At 39.8% G+C, this 9,581-nt stretch overlaps 1 long non-coding RNA gene across 1 annotated transcript; it reads left to right on the forward strand.

Annotated features, from left to right (window-relative positions):
• The first annotated feature begins 564 nt into the window (after positions 1-564).
• Positions 565-1,808, forward strand: LOC109211236. The gene is made up of 2 exons (XR_002065670.1): positions 565-647; positions 1,480-1,808. It is a non-coding gene; the product is annotated as an uncharacterized LOC109211236 (long non-coding RNA).
• The last annotated feature ends 7,773 nt before the right edge of the window (positions 1,809-9,581 follow it).

A 9,581-nucleotide genomic window follows, 5' to 3' on the forward strand; every position in this document is an offset into this window, starting at 1 on the left:
ACTCACTTTCATGTGGATTAGTGCATTAGAACATTGCCTTTGATTTAAAAAAAAATAATTATTATTATATAATATGGGCCGAAACCCAAGAAAACAAATACATTTAAAATAATGTATTTTAAAGTGTTAGGGAAAAAGTCAGCAATTGCTCCTTATGAACTTTACCAAGAAAAGCGCAGCCATGCTGCTTGAAACCACGAAGACGCTACAAAAGAAAAAAAAACGTGTGCTGCTGTAACTTTACTCGAAAAAGAAAAGACATAAGGGATTGAGGAATCAAGAAACTGCTTGATTATTGAGCCAACAAAATGCTATAGTGTAGCTGATCTGATGGGTTTCTTTAATTGGAGATGAAGAAATTGACTTTGCTTTTGTACAACAATGGTGATCCTTCTTCCTCATTCATGGTACGTTTTCAATCTGTAGTGTATAAGATATATTTTAGTGTATATGGAGTAGCCTATATGTAATTTTCTTGAACTCCTTGATTTTTGTTGGCTGTTCGAGAAGAAGGTTGCAAACAAAAATTAAATAATATTAATGAACAAGGTTTTCCTCTACTTAGGATTTTGTAAATCAAGAGATTGGTTTGGTGAGTTGAATTCCGGACTGGAGCAACAAAGGTGTTTAAAAGGAAGAATTTTGAGGTAAGTGAGATTTTAAGCTTTGATACTTGCTTATCTAAAATCCGTTTTGAAAGTGTGTTGGACAAGCGTGCGCTTGGCAGAGTCGGTGGTCTTGGACTAGCCGCAAATATATTTTTTTATGAAAAAGAAAAATTATTTTATAAGTTGTTTGATAGTGTGATACGGCTGTGCGCCAAGAGGTTGTGTTTTATAGTTTTATACGGCTATGCGCCATGATATTGAGTTTGATACGGCTGTGCGCCATGATGTTGAGTTTGATACGGTTATGCACCATGATATTGAGTTTGATACGGGTGTGCGCCATGATATTGAGTTTGATACAGCTGTGCGCCATGATGTTGAGTTTGATACGGCTGTGCGCCATGATATTGAGTTTGATACGGCTGTGCGCCATGATGTTGAGTTTGATACGGCTGTGCGCCATGATGTTGAGTTTGATACGGCTGTGCGCCATTATGTTGAGTTTGATACGGCTGTGCGCCATGATGTTGGGGCATTGTGTATGCCTTTGTACATCACCCAATCATTGTGTATGCTCTGCTACATATTTGAGGCATTGTGGTGCCGTTTTGGACTCATGGTGTGTTGGTAAATTTCTTTCACTGCAATTATGATAAGTCCTTCGTGGGTATCCTTGTTGGTTAATTCTTAATAACTCTGTTAATACACGCATATTGAGTTATTGTATAGTTATCATATTTACTATATCATTCATGTTGTGGTGTGTTTGTATTTCCCAATGCTTGTTCCAGAGGTATTTAAAGTGGCAGGTCGAGGATCTTACTGGGTTATATTTACGTATAACTCACTCCTTACCTGCATCTCTATGCAGATACTGTTACGGGAGATAGAGCTTGTGGCTGACGAGTTTGTTCGAGTGGATCGTATTGCTGAGGTGAGCCACCGCATTGTTCGTGGAGGCTTTCGTTTCAGACTTACCGAGCTCGTGTTAGTTATTTCCTTTTTCTTTGGGGTTTGCATACCTGTCAATAAACTCATGTTACTCTGTTAGATGCTCCATGGTCTTAGTGTGGGATTTGGGCTAGAGTTTTATTATTTGAGTGATTGTTGGTTTTTCTATCGATTGACTAAGGTATTGGGCGATAATCGTTTCCTCTTTAATTATTAATAAAACTATTAGGCCTGCATTTTCTTCTCTCAGTGTTTGTGTAAATGGTTAAACGTTAGAGAAAGTAGTTCGCCTGGCAGGTGGTGTTAGATGGGTGGCAGTCACATCTAGGGGGTTGTTCAGGACGTGACAAAGTTGGTATTAGAGCCTAGGCTTTAAGTTCTGGGTTATGTAGCAGTGTTTGGTAGAGTCTTGTTCATGGGTATGTAGATGTCCATACTTATGACCTTGAGGCTACTGAACATTTACGATGATTTTTCGTCTTTCATTCCGTATTCATGCGTTGAGCTTAATCAATTTGAACCTTGAGAAGTTCCTTTAGCAGATGGCTAGGATACGCATATCCTCCCCTGCTGGATGACAATTGAAGCTAAATATGTGTATAACTAAGAGTTGCCTTGGATTGGGATAGTATGTGCATAAGTTATTGTTGATATTGGAAGGATAGTAAATTTAGGGATAACTTTATCTTTAAAGAAATCTTTGCCAAATTTTTTTGAAAAAGTTCGAGAGTTAGTCAAAATTTTGAATATTATTGTGAACTAGTCTAAGGATATAACTTTTACCTAAGAGTGGCTTATTCAAAGTTTGAGATCCTGGATACAGCTCTCTACTATAAGTCTGATGAGGAGAGAGAAGAGTTGAGCAGAAAACTAAAAAGTGTAATAGTTTAGCCATAGTTCCGCTATTGGAATTGGTAGTGAAAGATAATTTGAGAAAAATGCTTATACAGTTCTCATCTTAACACCTGATGAAGTGATTTGATAGTATTAACGATATTGTAATGATGTTATATGTGTGACTGTGGTATAAGAATGAATAATTAAAATGCATTAAGTATAATTATGGTACTGGCACTACATGTGCAAAACTTATTGATGGTGAGAGTTCGTGTAGGAATGCTAGCTTGTGAGATCAAGTAAGACTTAAGTACGTGGCTATACACCAATATAGTAAAAAGTTAAGTATGAAACTTAGCACATAGTGACATTATACATGGAGTAGTGACACTGGCACACATCGGAAGGAAATAGATGAACACTAAATGAAGTTGAGTATTAAAAAAAATGAAATGACATGGCTATCTTAGAGAAAAGTAATCAGTTCATATAGTTTTGTTAACGTACGTTGTGTTCGATAAAGAATATATTTGAGGAAAAAGAGCAACATGTTATGAGATGATTGAGTATACGAGGATTAAGAAAAAAGATTTGAGTACTTAAATATATCATTTGGTTTTAACCTAAGTAGGGGAGTCTTACTATTGGGCCGATTTATCGTATATGTATGGACATTGTTCAGAGTTTCGATACACTTAGAAACTTGTTATAACTTAGCATGGTTGACTTAAAGTGATCTTGGGCTTGGATTAGTCGACTTCGTATTTTCTTACACTGGCTTGCCATGAAAGACTGTCAAATTTTCTATTTCGATTGAGCCTAGTATAGAGGATCCACTTGGTATGCCTCTAGGCAAAGCTACCTCATCAATAAAAAGTTCTAGATATAGTAAGTAAAGAGTATATGTTGTATTTAACTATAACTAAGGGTACCAGAATTGAGTAACCGATTAATGAATTAGTCTTTGTGATTAATGAATTTTCGACTGTATCCTCTGCGGACTTATCGAGTGTATCACTTATTAAGGGGATAGATTTGAAAATTAATATATTTCTATAAACTTAGTCTATATTTATTTTATGTTATAAAATGAAGTTGTGGTGTCGAAGAAACTAAAAGAAAAAGGTACAAGATTACAGGGTTAAAAGGTTATTAGACCAAATATATTATTTTGAGGCGCTTAAGTTCTATTAGTTGAAGAAAAAAATTAGTGGATCTATATAGGCAGAAGACTTAGAGTGCGATGAATGACAAATATTTTTTTCTCTACACTTAAATGATTTATACCCTTAATTATATGATGTTATCTTATATTTAAAAATAGATTTGTGATCCAAATATCACAAGTAAAAGATAAAAGAGTTAGATATTCGGAACAATATATTTCAAGACTTGTTATGGTTGGTATGACCATCTTGTGAATCTTTCTTTTTTCGTCGAAGGCACTAGTAATTGTTATGGACTAGATGAACTGAGTATTCAGATTGTTTCTTAGCCTTCTAATTGTTATGTTTATTAATGACATACGAGAACATTTTCATAGTTGAGAGAAACATATGTAGCGGTTGAGGATGATCCTACGGACATTGAGATAATGCCAATTAAATACATGCATTATACGTGTGAATTTACATTCTTAGGTTATGATGTTTTAAGCCTTGTGATGTCTAGTAAAAGGATGATAGATCATTAGTATTATGCCTACTAAGGCTGGAGCACATGTGATATTATATGCAAACTAGAGCACATGTGCTATTATAATTGTCTTTGTTTGAGAAAGCTAAGTTCATTAGTAGAGAGTCCTGACCTTATTGGGTGGTTAGTCATCAGTTCTTAAAGGCGGGGCCTACCTGATAGTGAATAACAATAGAGCACTATAACTAAAGCGTTGAATGTGTATACAATAGTGGGGATTGACTTGAAGAGATTCGTATCCCAAGAGGTGCAATATTTATAAAATTTAGTTATTTCAAGATCCGTAAATATGGCTTGGAATCGAAGAATGAGAGCTAACGACGACGGGTGGTGACAAAAAAAAATTTCTTCTTCAGTATTTTAACTGTTCATATGTTAAATAGGAGTGCTAGAGACTCGAGAAATTATCGTAAATATGGTTAACTCTGAAAGAAAGTGAAAATATACCATTATACGCCCCATGCTTAGCCGATCATGTATGTCGAGGAAAGTTATAATCCTACTTCCGTCGATCGTAGGCTCGTGAAATCCCACGCTTAATTTAGTCTGAACTACTTACACATCATACTATTCTATGAAGCGATATTTTAGAGAGGTAGTGCAATAACACGAGATACCCATATCTTCATGTGTTATAAGAGTAACCAATGTATGAAATATTAACATAGGGGTGTATGAATATGTTATAGAATTAGCGTAAGTGAGAGCATTGTGTATGTAACGATCGGACCGGTCGCTTTGAGATCTAGCGCGTCGTTCAGCAGTTTGAGTCCATGAGCAGCTTCAACGTGGTCGGAATTAAATTTTGGGAAGTTCGGAGTTGACTTGGAGAGGAAATTCTCATTTCGGAAGCTTTAAGTTGAGAAAATTGACTAGGATTGGATTTCAGAGTAAACGACCTCGGAATCGTGATCTGAAGGTTCCAGTAGGTTTGTATGATGATTTCGGACTTGGGCATATGCCCGGATCGGGTTTTGGGTGACCCGGGAGCATTTTGGCGCCTATTGTGGATGTTCGCATTTTGGAAGAAATTCCATAAGTTTGGGTTGAAGTGCATTTCAATGTTATCGATGTCCGTTTGGGATTCCGAGTCTGGGAGTAGCTCCGTATGGTGATTCTGGAGTTGGGAGCGCGATCGGAAGTGAATTCGGATGTCCGTGGAGCATTTTGGAGCCATTTTGCTAAGGATAGAAATTTGAAAGTTTTTGAGAAGTTTTACCGGAGGTGGACTTTTTGATATCGGGGTCGGAATTCGATTCCGAAAGTTAGAGTAGGTCTATGATGTTGAATATGACTTGTGTGCAAAATTTGAAGTCAATCGGACGTGATTTGATAGGTTTAAACATCGAAAGTAGAAGTTTAAAATTCTAAAGTTCATAAAGCTTGGATTGGGGGTCGATTCATGGTTTTAGCGTTATTTGATATGATTTGAGGCGTCGAGCAAGTCCGTAATGTGTTTTGGGACCCGTTGGTATGATTGGTTGGGGTCCCAGGGGCCTCGGGTGGTTTCCGGGTGGTTAACGGATCAAAAATAGAATTTTGGAAAAGGCTGAAGTTGCTGGTATAACCGCACCTGCGAGACTTGGGCAGCAGGTGCGGAGAAGCAGAAGCGGCCTTCGTGCCGCAGAAGTGGAAATGGACGGCTAGGCTGGGACCGCAAATGCGATCATTTTTCCGCAGATACGGGACCGCACCTGCGGAAAGAGAAGCGCAGATGCAGGGGTTGATGGCTTGGGGGAAGACCGCAGAAGCGGCAAATGGTCCGCACCTGCGGTACCGCAGAAGCAGTCAATAGACCGCAGGTGCGAATGGACTGGAGGCAGTAAGTGTTTTAAAAATCGGGATTTGGCCATTTTCTCTCATCTTTCTCTTGGCTTGGGCGATTCTTGGAGGGTTTCAAGAGGGGGGTTTTCATCATGAATGATAAGCTTTGGAGCATTTAGCATCGATTCGAGTCTTCGGAAAGGTGTGGAATGCCGGTTATGGGTCTTCGGAGCGAGGTGAGTCTCCTTTCTAACCTTGTAAGAGGGAATTGTCCCCATAGGTGAAATAATTGGTTATGTGCTCCTATTTGTGGGGGCTACGTACGCACGAGGTGATGAGAGTCCGTGCGTAGCTACTAATATGTGTAAGTCCGGGTAGTCTAGGACCCAAAAAGCATGCTAAACTTGGAATATCTGTGATCTTATTGACAATTGAATTTCTTATATCCTGTCGAATTGGTAAATGAATTTCTAAGAGGATTAGACTACATTTTCTTAAATCATTAAAAGAGAATTGGCCTTTATTTGGACAAATGTTCCCCGATAAATTTTTAATTTGCTGTTTGAGCAAGTATTTCTATGTGTACTTGTGTCGCATGTATGATTCGCGAGCAGGGTGATTGTTTAGTTAAATTTGATCGCGTCGCATGTATGATTCGCGATCGGGGTAATAGATGCATCTATGGTTCGCGTCGTTCGACCCTCGGCAGTGCACATTTTACATTCATGTTGGATCGGGCCGTACGACCTCGGCATGACTTGCGCATGCTTGGATTGCCTGCCTTGAAGTTTATTGATATTGATATCTGCTCTCCCCGACTTGAGATAATTGTTAATTAATGGATTATGAATCCGGAGACTTTTAATAAAAAGGAACTTTTACCTGTTTCGTGACTCATTTGAATTTACTGTCGTTCTTAATAAATCCGTGATTTATCGCATTAATAATATTATTATTGGACCATTAGTAAGTGTCGAAGGTGCCATCTCGTCTCTACTTCTTCGAGATTAGGCGGGATGCTTACTGAGTACACATTATTTTCGTACTCATACTACACTTGCTATGCATTTTGTTGCACAGGTACAGGTATTTATAGTGGCCTACTGGGCGTAGCGGCATGGGTGATACGGAGACTAGGTGAGCCGTATTTCTCGAGGCGACCTGCAGCTAGTATAGTCTCTCTCAGCATTGTATTTACTTTCTGTCCAATTTGTGTTCCGGACAGTTATTGTACTTTATTCAATTTCTTAGTAATTGCTCATGCACTTGTGACACCGGGTTTTGGGAGGATTATGAAGTATTTTGTATTAACTGCTTAACATTCAATTTGATTCGAAACGATTATATTTTACTGGTAAACTTGAAGGAAAATCATAGTTTTCAAGAGTATTAAAATGAGAATTTAATTAAGTATGTTGGTTGGCTTGCCTGACAGTGGTGTCCGGCGCCATCACGATCCTTAGTGGATTTTGGGTCGTGACAACATGGTATCAGACCACTAGGTTTCCGTAGGTCTCACGAGTCATGAGCAAGTCTAGTAGAGTCTCACGCATCGGTACGGAGACGTCTGTACTAATCCTCGGGAGGTTGCAGGACTGTTAGGAGTACTTCCCTTCTTGATTCCTCATTCTGCGATTTGATCCCTGGAGGCTTATGCCTTTAATTCCTTCCTATTCAATCTTATGCGACATGAACCGCTTGTTATAAATCGAGAATTGAAGAATTGAAATGGTACTACTGATGCAGTGCGGGGTGTTTCTCCCTGCATAGTTGTCTAAGCTATTATCGCGCCTTGTGGAAGGATATTCTGTCGTTTCAGCTCAATAGCGGTACTTCTGAGAGCTCTGAGTCTAGGCGCAAATTGCCATGATGCTATGAACGATTGTTCCGCAGTATTGATATGATGGTAGGACGTTTGCCTACGTGTCGGGGCAGTAAATGACTTGAAGGGAGGTTTACTCGGAGCATGATCTAGAGATTCGGTATTTTATTCCTGGCAGGGGAAAGGCAAACGGACTAAGAATGGTCAGATGTGGGCTGGTGGAGTAACGAGACTTGGTATTTGCGAGCGTGGTGGAGTTTTCTTCTATGATGAGGTGTCGTTGTCCTAATTGAACGTACTCAGTTCGCGGGTCTTATGATCTTCTACAATTCGCCTTTGGGGTAGGATATTGTTTAATAGTATTGAAGGTGCGGCTGTCAGATATCGCGGGGTGCAGTAGTTCAGGACTGAATCAATATTTCTAATGTCGACGGTTCGAGAAAGATGATCTTCAGAAAGGTTTAAAGTTAGCAGCAGTTGTGGGTTCAAGTGCCACGAAGAATAGATTTTATTTAACGCAACAACTAAGCAGCAAAGGATGAGGAAGGATGTGTGGGGAGTGTCAGGCGGTGGTTAAAATTTCTAGAAGGCCAGGTATAAGAGGTAAAGGTCGAGTAGTCGACTAAAGAGGTGAGTTCCGCCAAAGTGGGAGAGTTTGGAGTGATTTAGGAATTTTAGTGATCGGTGATTTGGGCCTACCGATTAATTTGAAGTATGGGCTATTATGCGGCAAGAGATTTGATCTAAGGGAAAGGAGCTGCTTGAAATGAAGAAGGATACAACCCAACTTTGAATTGGGAGGATGTTGCCGCGCACTTAATTGATGTCCACGAGGGGTGAATGGACTTGTGCAGCTAGACAGTGAGCTTGGACTCAGGATGGGTAATTAATGTCGTGGTGATTGCACCCCGTGTAGCAGCGTTAGAAGACGTCGGCACGTAAATCCCACAGGTGGATTATCTCCAGTGAGCGGATCGGCGGTAGCATGTTGGCGAAGCTTCTGCGGAAATTCTATTGGTTATACAGCAAGGAGATCGGTCGTGCAAACGTGGTTGAATATTCAGAGTATAAAAAGGGGTTTTTACAGAAAGATTCCGAGAATGTTGGCAGTTGATGGCGGAAGGTTATGTCAATATGAGACAAAGAATACTGGCGAATTCCAGAGATTGTGTATCAGTGGCTTCAAGCTAAGTGGGAGAGTCCCACCGCCTATGATTGGGTTGCATGGTTAACTACTTGCGAGGTTTCTGGTTATTAGCGTATTGAGGGGTCATTTCAGCTTCGGAAAGAACATAAGTAGTAATTCGAGCAAAGGAATTGTTAAAGGTGTGCTATGGTTGGCCTTATTGGCTCATGTTCAGACTTGGGGAAGGATTCAGGATTTATGCCTTGTATAGGTGGGTTTCAAGGGAAGTGATTATGCCGGGTGCTTCGTCGAGAGGGTATTCATGTGCTAGAAGATTCATGGAGTTGATTATATTCGGAGCCAAGTCAGAGCGGGTGGCTCTCAACACCGGTCCTAGTGGATTCAAAGGGGCTAGGCGAGGTGCCTAATGATTGCGAGCCTATAGGTACGGTTAAGAATCAAGCTTTGTAGCAGCTTACGAGAAGAGGAACAGAATGTTCTATGATGTTTTGACTTGCAGTGTAGCATTTGGGAGGTATGAAATGGTTCGTGGGATTTGAGACAGTATGGTCTCGTGATTCAAGGTCACTCGGGATGAGTGCGGATAGAGTGTCTCATGTGTGGAATGGAGTTATTATTATTTCTAAGGCAATCAAGAACTAATTTGGAAGAAGATAGATTGGTTAGCCATAGTTGAATTGGCATATTGGTGGTAGTGATCAGTTCCTTCAACGTGATCAAGTTATGCAAGTGATTTGTGACGGCACGTGTGAGGTTT

This window comes from Nicotiana attenuata, unplaced genomic scaffold, assembly GCF_001879085.1.
Source record: "Nicotiana attenuata strain UT unplaced genomic scaffold, NIATTr2, whole genome shotgun sequence".
Lineage (NCBI taxonomy): Eukaryota > Viridiplantae > Streptophyta > Magnoliopsida > Solanales > Solanaceae > Nicotiana > Nicotiana attenuata.